This window comes from Anopheles arabiensis, chromosome 2 (assembly GCF_016920715.1).
Source record: "Anopheles arabiensis isolate DONGOLA chromosome 2, AaraD3, whole genome shotgun sequence".
Taxonomy (NCBI): Eukaryota; Metazoa; Arthropoda; class Insecta; order Diptera; family Culicidae; genus Anopheles; species Anopheles arabiensis.
The window spans coordinates 4,625,634-4,638,058 of NC_053517.1; the positions used below are offsets into that span (position 1 = coordinate 4,625,634).

General features: G+C 48.4%; 1 protein-coding gene across 4 annotated transcripts in view; it reads left to right on the forward strand.

The window, feature by feature from the left end:
• Positions 1–246: 246 nt before the first annotated feature.
• The window catches only part of LOC120898298 (heterogeneous nuclear ribonucleoprotein R), a 53,935-nt gene continuing 41,756 nt past the window's right edge, over positions 247–12,425 (forward strand). Inside the window, exons 1-3 of one of the 4 annotated variants that reach the window (XM_040303940.1) lie at positions 247–459; positions 2,374–2,596; positions 3,574–3,824. The gene's annotated coding sequence lies outside the window, so the exon portion shown is untranslated. Of the gene's footprint in view, positions 460–2,373; positions 2,597–3,136; positions 3,825–11,088; positions 11,408–12,425 lie in introns of those variants that run through there. The other 3 variants (XM_040303942.1, XM_040303944.1, XM_040303943.1) reach the window with 3 other exon arrangements.

Here is a 12,425-nt window from a genome sequence, read left to right on the forward strand (position 1 = left end):
TGGCGTAAGTGTGTGAGCGAGAGGCCGCTTCTATAGCAGGCCGGCGGGACAAACAGCAAGGAGCATTGCGAGATGACGGGGAGTATGGAACGGAAGCCCACCACATGCAAGCGCTGAAATAAACGAGAAACGAGAGCGAGAGAGCGAGCGAGAAAGAAGTGAACCAAACAACAAGGAGCGACAACAACCAAAAAAAAAACAGCACACATTCCCGTGTACCGCGGGTCTTGACGAAGCGCATTCGCATACACCGGTGCACTAGTGAAGTGAAACGCGGACGATCAAGAACGTCGAGAAATCGAGTCGTGGTCGTCGTCGCCGTCGCGTTGCATTCTAATCCCCGTGGCATTCCCGTGGCTCTAGCAGGAAAAACTGTGCTTTTTTTTTTGGCCCTTCAGTGCGCGCACGAGCGAAGAAACAGTGGCCGTGTGTGAGCGAAGACAGTGTATTGTTTTTTGGGTACAGGATCTACACCTTTTTTGTATAAAATTTAATAATAGTTAAAGGGTACTGGGGTGTGAATGTTTAACCCTAAACTTTGACCCAACATCCAGACCCGGCTGTAGTTGGGACGGGATGAAACTGAGGGAAGCAAAAAACGTGCGTGAATGTGCCCTAAACCGGACCGGATTTTTTGAGAATCGGAAGCGTAGTGGACAATGTAAAGTGCTTTAAAAACGAAAAAACATGCAAAGTGGTTGAATAAAAACGTTCACAAGGTTTAGAGCAAGTTTTTCTTGCTGTATTCTGGATGAAGAAGGCCCACCATGGCCACGTGTGATCTGTCAGTGACTGTGACGATTGGTTTATAAGCGAATTAGAAAAACAAATTGCCAAGAGTGAACCATTGGGGATGAAAAGCCCTTTAAAACGTTAAAGTACGTTTTTTTTCATCGTAATTCATTGTGTTGTGTCACCATGCAAAGCGCGATCGGTTTCTGGTTTGCATTTTTGGAGGTTAAACAACTTTGATGATTTGAAAACACTTTACAAAAAATCAATAACTGAGTGCTTTGAATCTGGAAGTGTGCTCCAGGAGTAGGAAAATTGCCAGACAAGTTGTGTTCAAAACGTCGAGCAAATGGCAGCTTGACATGACCGATTGAATTCACTGCACTCCCGACGGCTTTCAGTGTGGGGACACTCTTTTCGTGTACTTATAACCTCAATTTACTCAAGAGTGTTTGCGTGTGTGAGTGATTCTGTGGCGGCACAGAGCTGCATATGAGTGTACGTGTGCAATTGCAACCCGACTGCAGCTACCAGATTGCACACCTCGTTGCACAATCACGTTGAAGACACACAGACACTAACGCGCACAGAAAACGGTGTCACTGGTGTTCTAGTAACCTCTCTGAAGACTGTTTGCTGTGCGTAGAAACTGTACATTTTAGTGAATAAACACTATTTTGGACATTCCCCTTCCTCTCCGTGACGCCACCCGCCCCCTTTGCTATCCCCTTTACCATATCTGGCTACAATAACTAACCCATGGTTTCGCAAGCAAAATTACTAATCTCTCTTTCGCCCCGTTCATGTTTTCCCAGTGCGATGCAATAGTTTCAAAAAGTTCGTTTCGGCCTAATACCACCACCACCATCATCACTACTAATCCACTAACAACTGTGCAGTAGTACCCTTCTTCACATTCCCTCCGTCCGTGGAAACGAAAAAACAGTATCTATCCCTTCTCTTCATTCTTTTACAATCGCTCGGCGCATCGCCATCACCACAGCACGCTCCACCAACACTGCTGGCATCACTGCTACCGGCGCAAGTTCTTTGATATTCGCATCTTTGATATTCGCGCAGTGCTAGAGAGCGATGCCACTTGCCGGTGCTGTACCGTACAGACACGTTTTCGGATTCTAACCACTAACAACTACCTCCCATACACCTGACACACACACACAGACACCCTCTTCCCACTTTTGATCTCCCCTTCATCCTCCTCTACACTCCTCATAATAACAATCGACGAGTGCAAAAAGAACTGACAGCGGCGATGATGATCGAGTAGTTCCATCGGTCCTCCGCCAGAGGGCCACCGAGCAGCAGTGTCGTACACTTACGCGTGTGTGTGTGCGCGCGCGCATATGTCTCGGTCTGGCGGTTGAAGAATGTACTTTTCCGAATTGCACTGTACAACAGCAAGCGCGTGAAGACACAAGCAAATAACAATCTCCTCTAAGTGTGCGTGTGCGAGAGTGTGTGCATCCGTTTGGCTTCTAAGTGTACCGTGTCTCATCTACTAAGAGTGTGCCCGCGTTGATTAAGATCGTTGTACTTTTCTCTCTTTTTCCATTTTCTGTTACAACTGTTGTGAACACTGTATTGTTATTAATTTTGTTTTTGCGTAATCGATATGCGCAGAGTTTTGTAATTTTTTTACCTTTTTTGGCGTGACGCGACTGGAAGAAGCCCTTTACTAGTGTGTATTAGGAAAACAAAATCGGGGAAGCTTTGCTCACACTGCTTTACACAATCGTGTGTGTGTGTGTGTGTGTGTACGCGCGCGCGCTTTTGTTTTGTGAAAGTGTATTCGTGCGTCGCTGAGTGTTATACGTGTGTTAGTGTGTAAAAAGTGTACTAGAAAGTAAGTCAGAAAATCATCAAACTTCCCGCCCGACCAGTGAAACGACGATAGATCGTACGCATGATTGTTCTGCGTGTGTGTGTGTTTGTGTGCGCGAGTGTCTTTAAAGAAAATGTAGCTTAACAGAGCGGGAAGATACACAAGTAGATCTAAAACTACAATTAAAACTTAAGCAAAAATACCCCCAACGGAAATAGTGCGACAATAAAGATCGGGAAAAAACAATTTCTGGGAAAGGATTTACGAACTGCACAGTGCCGCCATCTAGTGTGCAGTGTGCGAACCATACATCATAAGGCCGTCGCATATTCGCCACCATAATCATCATCATCATCATCATCATCATCGCCATCCTTCAGTGTGCTTCAGTGCCGCGGGTCAGTCAGTGGCCACGTGATCATCTTTTCAACGGTATCGGCCTCGACGTTGTGTGAGCGAAACGGTGCGCATCCTCCGTATCTTCAATGTATTCCATGTCCGGGTGCAGCCGCGTGTCGTGCATCGTAAGGAAGATTGGCATTGGTTTAAAAACTCAAAAGTCTCACCGAAAGATTAAATAAATCATCAACAACTAATTTTACAACAAAAAAAATCAGCGCCATCACAACAGGACAAAAGGGCTCAGCAAAAACTACCCAGTTCGGAGCTTCCGTTTGTACTCGCAACAACATAAAGAAAAGCAAATCCCACTTCCCTGCAAATACTCATATACTAACAAGCAGCAGATAAAACCCTTGCCACTTTATACATTGGCTTTGGCATACGGCAAAAACTGTTAGCTGCATTAAAACACGCGAGCGATACACTACGGTCTGTTGATCTTTGATCGATTACGGACTACCGCCGAAGCTAACCGACACCGATACTCATCATCCATCAATCATCATCATCTTCAGACATACTCATCATCACCAGGCCAATTTACCCAAGCGTCAATTGGGACAAATGCTAATCGGATTCCAAATTTTGCCTTAAAGCAAGCGCCTAACCCCATCGGCCACACAGTGCTAAAACTTACAGAACAGAAAACCCCAAAACCAGTGAATTGAAAACCTAAGGCTGAACGCAAGCAGCAAAACAGTGAACAGTGAACACAGAGAAGTGCTTCCCCGTCAGCAGGCAAAGAACTACATCCCGGAGGTCTAGAGAGCTATAGCGAGGATAGCTTTTACGGTCGAGTTCCTTACTTTAACTTCAGACATATCTTGTTCAACCTTTTGCTTTTGAGGTGAGTACAAGGTTTTATTTTCCACTTCTGATCAATGTAGCGTAAGTGATATTGTACGAAGCAGGTGGCACAAAAACCTAAGCCAATCATCATGTCGATAAACCGTGCGCAACTTCGCAACATTCCCAGACTAAAGGTAGTCAAGGTGGGGCGCAAAATATGACTTCTCGTCGTGAGGGGACCGCGTAAGCACTCGCTAATCGAACGTGGCAAACAGCTTACGGCTCTACTGCAGCTGGCCTCATCAACGCGGCGCGGCAGCGCTTGCATGCATCAAACTGCAGCTTATGCAGTTTGCTCACACACGAACTGGAGGGACTTTTCCTCAATGGCCTTGAGTTGCTGTACTGCTGCTTGATAGCTCAACTGAACTGGAAGATGAATGTTTGCTCACATGTTGCAGCCGATTGCAACACAGACAACGCCAGAAGAAATGCATCCCGGGCTGGCTTATTCGAGAAGCTTCCCACTGAACCGGAACTGCACTTTTATCATGCCTGTCCGTTCCGTTTGGGGCGTTAATTTTTTTGTTTTTTCACTGCACCTTTGCCACTCTTTTATCAGCAAAGCTGGGCCATCGTATCTCTCGCTCGCTCTCGCTGATACGGCCAAAGCATTGCTATTTGCACAGCTTTTTGTTTAGCCTCGCCTCAAGTGCAGTCTGTGTACATAACCTCAAACAACTGGCGCTCTCGATACGAGCTCTTGCCGGTCCTCGCTGGCTGCATCCATCCATCCGTGTTGCGCCGGTGTGTACCGTCGCTAATGGCTTATCTTTTTTTACGATTTTCTTCCCATTTTATTCCGCGATGTCGACCGCCATATCAATGCGCAACGGTCGGTCGCTCGGGCGTATGCCGCGACGGCTTAGAAAACTGCAACTCAACGCGCTCGTTCGCGCTGGTGCTATAGCCAAGGTGGAGTAGATTGTTGTTGCTGCTGCTTTGTCGGTTTATTTTTAACCGCACAAACGTGCAGATTGTCCAAAGTGGCATTGGGGCCGCATTTGCAACGCTTCTTATCAGCAAACCCAGTGGGTGATTTAAACGGAAACCCCTTAAAAAAGCGGACCCCAATCTAAGCTCACTTGGCGAGGGAAAAAGCGGAAGATCTTTCTGCTGTGGTAACTTGAGGATATCTTTTTCTCATTTTGTCTAGACACGTCATCTGAGAGCTCTGCTTTCTATCACCAACATCATCATCATCTGTTGCTAAACGCATGACATCATCGTGTTCTCACTCGACACGGCACTCCCTAACCATATCGCCGTGTGCAACGGTGTGCCCCGTAAGTGTATCTTCAAATGCAACTTATGCACTTTATGTAACACGGCCGAGGAGGGGCACAAAAGTGTCAAGGCCTTCCGCTCTCGCCTCATACCGCCCAGGGACGACGGGCGTGCATCCGCGGAGCCGGCCGCCGTACATGCACGCGTACACCCTTGTAGGGCTTCGTGCTGACATGTGACACCAGCGCGTCTCTACAAACTCAATATGTGTGTCGCCTGCAATAAATCTAGTTATAGATACGGCGATAGTATAGGAAGAAGAAGAATGCGAGGTCCAACAACAAAAAAACCCTTAGTTAAACAAACTCTGCTACGGGCAAAGGAGAAAAAGCAAGGCAAAAGCAACAGCAAAACAACAGCCCATACCATTGTGCTGGAATGCGTTTGAACTATCGGGGATAAAGAGAGAAAAAAAACGCACACAGACACATACATTACAGCGAGGAAAATTTACACCAAAAAAAACGGTTAAACCCCCTTATTTTTTAACGAAATCGGAAGTCACAGTATGGCTTTAACCGGCCTTTACGGGGATGAAAATTTGCATACATGGTTTATCCTTTCGAGGCGCTTTACATGCGCAACCCTCTCTCGCTGGACGCGTACTGTGTGTGAGTGTGTACGAGCGTACCGTAATTGTTCGCCAAGGACTTCCCTCATTCGCACATTCCGTAGGGTTTCGGTGCGGAACGTTCGCTGCACGCATTCCCTTAATGCGCCGTTCCTAATTTGCAGCCATTTACACACTTTATTCACTCGCGCATGGGCTGACTCAATCGGTGTGCGCACCGTGTGTGTGTGTGTGTGTGTTTGTACAGTAAATTGCAGTTTTATTTTTTGCACCAACTACCCTCACAAATCTGCCCGTACTGTTTCGTGCATCATGTTGCTACCCGTTCGCACAAGATGCATTTAGCAAGACGGGCAAGACCGGCCAGTAGGGCGTGACGGGAGCAATGAAGAAAAAACAACATCCCCTGCGCACCAACACTAGCCCGGGGAACAAGATTAGAATGCGCTTGGGTTGAGACAGCAGCAGCAGCAGCAACAACAACAAAAATCTCTCACACTCACTTCGGTGAGTTGGCTGTGCGCACCGGGCTAGATGCGCAAGATGCAGTAAAGATGCTGTAAAGATGGGCGTACGGCTGTAAGCTGAAGGAGTTTATTTGTTATGTGAAAATGAAACGCAAGCCGAGCACGGCACTGCTGGTTTGCTGACATTCCATTTGACATTTTGATAGCACGAGATTTTGTACGGACAGAGATAAAGCTTTTGGCTTTTGACGTTTACAGAAACTGTCAATTCGCAACGCAAGAATGCGAGCGAATGTGATTTTATATGAATTGATGTTGTAGCTATATAATTCAAATGATCAATTCGCTATGTTTTCAAATAATCTTTGAAATATTTGGGATTAAGGAATATTTTTTTGCATCTTTAAAAACGAAAAAAGAATTTAATTACACAAACCAGAACGACAGAAATGCTCGATGGAGACGCCCAGTACCTTATATTTCTTCTGCAGGCGGTGTAAATAATTTTATTTAAAATAATTTTATAAATTACCTTCCAAAATTCTAACTCCAACAACCACATTCCATCGGTTTGCCAACTTTTTTCTTCCCTCTGTGTGTGTGCGCTACAAATCCCGTTCACGCTGCATCACGGCTGCTACGCAACGTGTTCGATGTTGCTCGCTCACGGTCGCTCACCGTACGCGCTCAGGGCCACCGAATTCGCAACACGAACGCACACAAACCCCCATGCGGCACTCAGGCGGCACTCGCGCGGCACTCACGCTGTGCTAAAATTTCGCGAACCTCCCACCCCACGAACCCCTTCGCATAAGCATCAACCCCTTTTGTTCGCATTGACCGTGCGAATGTTGGTACGCTGGTATGCGTGAGATGCGTTTCGTGTGGGATTTCTTTTTTTGTTATTCGTTCATTATTGTGGATTCTCGAATTAGAAGAAATGCACATATCATCAGACCTCTCAAGCAAACACACATACACACATACACGCAGGCACACACAGAGAGATCGAGTCCAGCTAGTCGCGCTGTGCAATCGCATTCAATGCCGCTCAAAACCGCCCCTTCACCCAACCCTTACAATGATGCTTTTCGCGAACGCGGCGCGGCACGGCGTAAAGCTGTGTGCGTGTGTAATTGAACGCTCGCAAGTGTGGTTGTGTGGTCGACCAGTCGGTGCCGGACCAAGTTCCTTCACATTCAGCATCATTGTTTCGAGACGGGTAGCCGGCACTTTTTACCCTCCACAGCACAGCCCTTACACAGTAACCGACGGGGCTGGTAACGCATGTTGTGGTGGTTTCGTTCGCAGATTTTTTTCTTTCGTTCTGTTTTCTGCCCCCAAAAAAAAGCCGGCTTTTCATCGGTGTGTTTGAAGGTCTGGTTTACCACACAAAACCGGAATTGAGTGTGTGTGTTTAATTTTGCTACAAAAGGGGTTGGTGTCATGTGTGTTTCAGAAAAAAAGAATGAGGCTTTGCTTTAAAACTCCACCCCGATTCCGACTGTGCCCTTTAAATCCATCCAAGCACCAACAAACAGACCCAGACGTGTTTTGGGCGCTACAAGTGACGAAAGCAATGGGTTTTCCCGGCACTCCGTTTGGGGCTTTTCCTCTCGCGGATGGACGGCAGGCGGGTGTGTGTTTGATTTTGTGTGCGTGTCGGTCTTTTACAGTCAACCCAATGTGGGGGGGGGGCATACATTTTGGTGCGCGGAAGGAGGGGGCGCCTGGTTGCCGATTAGATCACCAACACAAACATACGCAGCTCGGTTTCAAATGCTTCGCTTACCTTCAAAGCACTCTTTGACTTGACGACATTACAACTTTGCCGAGGGCCGTTTTGACAGCCACACTTTGCCGCTTCTAAATATCACCCGCCCACCCCGCACATTGCCCCCTCTGTCTTTTCCACCGGCGTTTGACGGCTGGGCATGTGGGGGCACGTCTACAGCTGTGTTGGTGCGTATTATCATGCGTCCATTGGTACGAGCATATTTCGCGTGCGTTAGAAATCGAACTGTTTCCATGCTCCACACTCGCGTCTCCATGCGCTCGAAACGCCCCATACTTACAGCCACGCCAAAGCGAGATGGCACGATATCATAGCCTGCCTCGTTCGATTCTAACCACTTTTCTGCGTGCCCCCCATGTTCTTTCTACCCTGCCAGTCTTGGCCACAGCAAACATTAATTCCACATTTACGCTCCTCACGCGAACGTGTACTTGCGGCGAGAAACCTTTTTCGCAAACCTTTTCGCAAAAATCAAAACTCGGTACGTTTATGTGTGTATGTGTGTGAGTGTTTGTGATGAGACTCATAAATTCGCTCTGTGTGCGTGTGTGAGAGTGTCTGTTGAGCGTGTTGGTAGTCAAGCTGACGTAGAACTCGCACCAAACATTAAAGCAAGCCGTGTGCTGCGTCAGAGATTTGCACCAGTGTGCAAAAGGGACCGACGACCAAACGGTTGGACAAAAAACTACCCGTCGAATACTGGAAACGGAAGGACTTGGCACTGGTGTCCAACTAGGCAAAAGGGACATCTGTGGCCGTGTGTTTGTGAATGTATGCGAGTGAAAGAATGGCAAGACATACAGCGAACGAGCGAACGAGTGATAAAGGTTTTAAGATTTATGCTCTCGCACTCTTTCCAACCAAGCTGTTGCCTCTCTTTCACACACACACACACACTAGCCCTTCTTTCTCTTTCTTTCTTTCGCTCTTTCTCGCTCTCCCGCGCTCTTCGTTTTGAATCCCTGTTTCTTGGACATTGAAACCCTTTTTCTTTCGTTTTCTTTTTTGTTCCTCTCCTCCCTTTGCGCGCGTACGATTTTTCTCGCCCAAAACCCCGTCGTCGTCGCCGCAGCCGCTGTTGCTTCCTCCCAACAACCCCACGGGCAGCCCCGCACCGCACCGCACCGCACCGCACCGCACCAGTGCCGTGTGTCCCTTCGGGTCATTGTTTTCTTTGTGTGTGAGCGCGCGCGAACAGCATCGGCCAAACAGCATCGGCCGTGCGTACCGAACCCCTCGTCGCGTTTGATTATCCGGGGGCTAAAGGTTTTGACGGCGGTGGCCGGTTAGTTTTCTGCGCTTCTCAGCCCCAGTCGGATGAGACTGCTGGCTTGCTGGCTTCCCACTCCGCGACACGGTACGGTTCGCTTGGTTCGCCCGGCTCGACGGAATCTCTCTCGGTGTGTGCGTAGACTTTTTTCTCTTTTTGGCTGTGTGTGCTGTGTTAAAAAGCCTCTTGCCCATCCCCCCCTGTGACACGGTACCGCGTGATGATGAAAAACTCACACGCATAGCACCACCGGGTCTGGTTTTGTCTGGTGTGCGGTGTGGTGCCCTTTGTGTGGCAGTACGTGTTTGGTGTTTTTTTTCGGTTTAGTTTTCTCGTAAGCTGCACTGCGATTAAAACCCCAATTTCTCAATTTGTGTGCGCAAATTGTTATGCCGGAAAAGTCACTGGATGTGTAGTGTGCAAGACGGACGACAAGAAAAAAACTCACCCAACTCAGTGTGGCCGTGTCAACCCGTGGTGTGCTGCTGTTGCTGGTAGGCAGGACTGATGGTTGTTCGAGCTTGTTGGGGTGGCTTTCTAGCAATGAATGGAAACAAGATTCCAAGTTTTTTTACACTTCTTTTGCTGCTAATAAGACGCTAGAACACTGTGTGTCGTGTCTTGAATGGCTCTGACAGCACAAAAACCGGACAGCACACACTTGCCACCGTGTTTATGACAGTGCGCTGTGCCTTGGTGTTCGTTGGCCTACTTGTGTGTGCTTGGTGATGTGATTCGACGACACCACACGGAACGGAACGCGGGTGTGTGGGCCCGTGTGTACGTGATGCTTGTGTTGCTAGGGGAAACATTTATTAGCGGTGTGCATTCCGATCTCTTCTCGAACGGCGTTGGTATGCGATGGAAAGCTTCATGCAAGGGCTGATCTGAAACTGCCAAAGGATCTCTTGCGAGGGTAATTGATTCAGTGGATTTGTGTGTGAGTGTGTAATTGTGTGATTGTATCTCTGATGATCAAGTGTGATCGGAATTAAGGATGTTGGGTCGTGTGTAGAAACGGTCGGTGGTGATTGCCTCCATTTACAAAAGAAAAAGAGAAACGGCACACGGAGACGGAGGTTAGAAAGAGTATGAAAGAGACAGACAGAGCACAGATCGTTTCTATTGACCTACTCTCTCTCTCTCTCTCTCTCCATTCGAGTGTTACGGTGGGGTATCGGGGGGAGAGGCTAGCTTTCGTTCTACTTTTTTTCCAATACACCCTCGTGCAGTAGAAACAAGATCGCGCTCCAACATAGTTGACCGTTCATTCGATGCTTATTAGCGACGACGATCGCGTGGAAACAGGGCAGGCAGGCCGCAAGGGGAAAGCGGGTGAACGAGATACAAAAAAAGGTGAATGGTGGGTTACGCGTTTGGTGAAAGTTCACCCTGGCTATCCTGGCCGCGGTGTTCGTCATCATCAGCGAAACCGCTCGAATAAAGTGTAGAGTTGGTCATCGTCGCCGCCGCCACAGCCTCCTCCATATTGTGCGATCACGAAACTGTGCAAATCCTCGTGTGCCTGGTGTGTGTGTGTTGCGGTTTTTCGAAATTTAGGATGATTGGGAGTGATTTCGTGAGAAAATGCATAGTTTTTCTTCTGCCTGCGGTTCGTGAAGTGCTCGAATAGGAAGCTGGCGAGGTTGCGCAAGTTGAATGCGTGACTTACCGACTCGTCTGTATGCGTGTGGCTTTTGTTGCCGAGTGCCGAGGAGTGAGGATGGATGGGAGGAAGCGTCCACATTGAGAAATGTCGCCTATCGCTTCTCGGGAGGCGTGCGCGCTCGCGCGCCCCCCCTGTTCCTTGGGAGTTGGTGGAATAATTGTTTGGTTTTAATGCGATATGTAATTTCTGATCTTATTTTGTAGCAACATTCGGTATCGGTGCCGAGTCCAGTGGCTAACAAAGAAATAGAAAACCCGTCGATGAGGGGTGATGTATGCAGCGTGTGTGCGTGTTTGCGTGTGTGTGCGTTTCGGTTAGTGTACGCGTGCCCGTGAGGCGGGTGGGTGTACGTGTTCATCACCGTTCAACAAGCGACTAGTTCATGTGTGCAATAGTGCTAAATTTGGGATCAATCTGAGGAAAGCTACGCAGCAGCAGCAGCGGCGGTGTGCGTGATCCATATCAAAAAATCGTCGCAAATACGGAACGGGATACCGTGCGCAGACTTTTAGGCAGGCAGCGGTAAGTGTTGTGTCCACGGCGGGCTTTCCTTTTTGCAAAACTCAACCAAACCAAACCAAAACCACGACACGATCGTGATGCGCTTCACAATCCCGTTTTTTTTGCGCGGAAGATATTTGCGCAAGCCAACACATTTTTTGACCGCATTTTTGACGTTTCCACGCCAAGACGCACGAGGCGTCTACTAACTGCTCGAATCGCTCGCACTGCTCGAAATAGAAGGGCAAATGCTTGGAGTGAATGGGGGGGGAGGGCTGCCGCGTTGGAGCTCTGGGGTAGGTTGACACATTTTGTGCCCCTTGAATTGGTTTGATCGGCCAATATGGTGGTGTGTCCCAGGCCCGGGACGAACGAAACATCTTGCACTGCTCTCATACACTGCAGTGACGCGATCGTACGAAGCACAGGACAATGAGGGCAAAGCTGATGATGATGATGATGGCGATGACGATGATGATGAGCATAATCGAAGCAACAGAAGCACACACACTCTCGATCTTTGCCGCGCTGTCTCTCTCTCACTCACTCTCGCTCTCTCTCGCTCTCTCACTCGCTTTTCATCGCTCTTTCTCCCTTTCGCGCACACCCGTTGATGTGCCCCGGCCGTGCCGCCATTTTGTTTTTTATTTCGCATGGTGTGTATTGATATTTGCTCGGGGGTTTTCGAGCGATGCGGTTTTTGAGCTTTCTTCGCTTCTTGAAGTTTCTCTGCTGCTGCTGCTAGTTTCCCCGCTTCTTATTGGCATGCTGGTTGAAGTGTTGGCCGGCTTACTACCCGATGGGGTCTCTTGGTCTCATAATCGCCACCTTGTGCGCTTAAGGGGGTGGTTGGTGCACAGGAACCCAACCCTCCCAGGCTGATGCTATCTCTATCCGGGGTTCGGTTTTTCTTTCCGATGTGGCCCCCCTACACATTCAGTGCGACTGGGTGGGTTAACAGTTCTCTTCTTTTCCCGGGATCGGTCCATCACACACACACACACACACACACACACACACTAAATTGGAAACCTCTGAG